Source organism: Rhineura floridana, chromosome 3 (assembly GCF_030035675.1).
Source record: "Rhineura floridana isolate rRhiFlo1 chromosome 3, rRhiFlo1.hap2, whole genome shotgun sequence".
Taxonomy (NCBI): Eukaryota; Metazoa; Chordata; class Lepidosauria; order Squamata; family Rhineuridae; genus Rhineura; species Rhineura floridana.
Window position 1 is genome coordinate 224,040,294 of NC_084482.1, and position 1,558 is coordinate 224,041,851.

Genomic DNA, 1,558 nt, shown 5'->3' on the forward strand with positions numbered 1-1,558 from the left:
TGCTGGGTGGTCCGCCCGCTTCTGTTTCTGTCGCAGCGGCAGATCAGGCCCTTGTTGCTGCCCCTGCTAGGAGCTTCACCCTGCATTGCAGCCTGTGCCCCGTGGCGGTGGCAGCTTTGTTTCCTTGCTGCTCCTGGTGTTCTTGCGGCTGTGTTTATGTTTTTCCATCATTGCCGCTGCAGTTGCTGCTTCCTGTTGGTGGCCTATGTCTTTTGTCACCATTGCCATCTGACTGTTTAGGAGAGATCTTGGAACCTGCTCCTACGTGCACAGAGTGCGGGACTGCATTGGTGGGTTGATCTGGTTGAGATGAATGGCTATCACAACCCGGTTCCTGTTTTAAATTGGTGTATGTATGGATGTATAGTTGTATGAGTGTGTGAATGTGTATGAATGTGAATTGGACTGAACTGTATTGTTTTAGTTAATTAATTTAATTTGATGTAATTTAATTTAGTTTAATTAATTAATTGAATTGGCTTAATTACTTTAATTTAAATTAGTAAATACTGCTGCTATAGGGTACGGAGGCGGGTCTCCGGACTAATTTTATTAGGGTGGGTGGCCTGCTGATAAGCAGATAGGGATTGAGGCATGTGCAAGCCGGAGAGGGAGGTGGGGGGCCAAGTTATAGGAAGTTTGGGCGGCAGGCGCTGGAAGCGTGCTGCTAGCAGACCATGCCGGAATAGGGGAACACGGGACAGATGCATTATATCCATCCCATGTTCCGGGTCTGCTCAGAACCAGACGAAAACTGGGGGATGCAAGGTTCCTACCGACCTTCGACTGCTGTTATGTAATGCCAGGTCTGTGGCTCAGAAAACCTCGCTCATCCATGATATGATCTTGGATGGGCGCGCAGACCTGGCATGTATTACGGAGACTTGGCTAGACGAAGCCTCTGCTCCAATTCTTGAGGCCATGTGTCTGCCAGGTTTCCGTTATGCACAGCAGCCGAGGGTGGGAAGGCGGGGAAGGGGTGTGGCAGTCATCTATCGAGAGTCCTTGGTTTTTGCCAGACCTCCCCTCCATAGGACTCAATTTGTTGATTGTATGTACTGGAGGTTGGGCCCGAAGGGCAGTTTAGGGATCTTGCTGGTGTACCGCCCACCCCGCTGCATGGCAGATTCCCTGGCCGAGGTGCTGGAGGTGGTCTCGGCTGTACGGGCATTGTCCCCAGAGCTGTTAGTTCTGGGTGACTTTAACGTGCATGCCGAGGCCGCTCTCACAGGAGCCCCTCGGGATTTCCTGGAAACCATGGCTTCCTGGGAACTGTACCTAAGTAATACTGGGCCCTCCCATGTAGCCGGTCATGCTCTCGACCTAGTATTTGTCCTGGGAGAGGAGAGAAGTGGTCTGAAGTTGGGAGTGATTCTTGCCACTCCTGTGTCATGGTCAGACCACTACCTGGTAAATATGGACTTCTCGTTGCCATGCCCCCTCCGCAGGGGTGAAGGACCTATTAAAATGGTCTGCCCCAGACGCCTGATGGATCCGGATGGATTCCTGACTGCGCTTGGGGAATTGGAACCTGCTGAAGGTCGCCCGGTCGAAACCC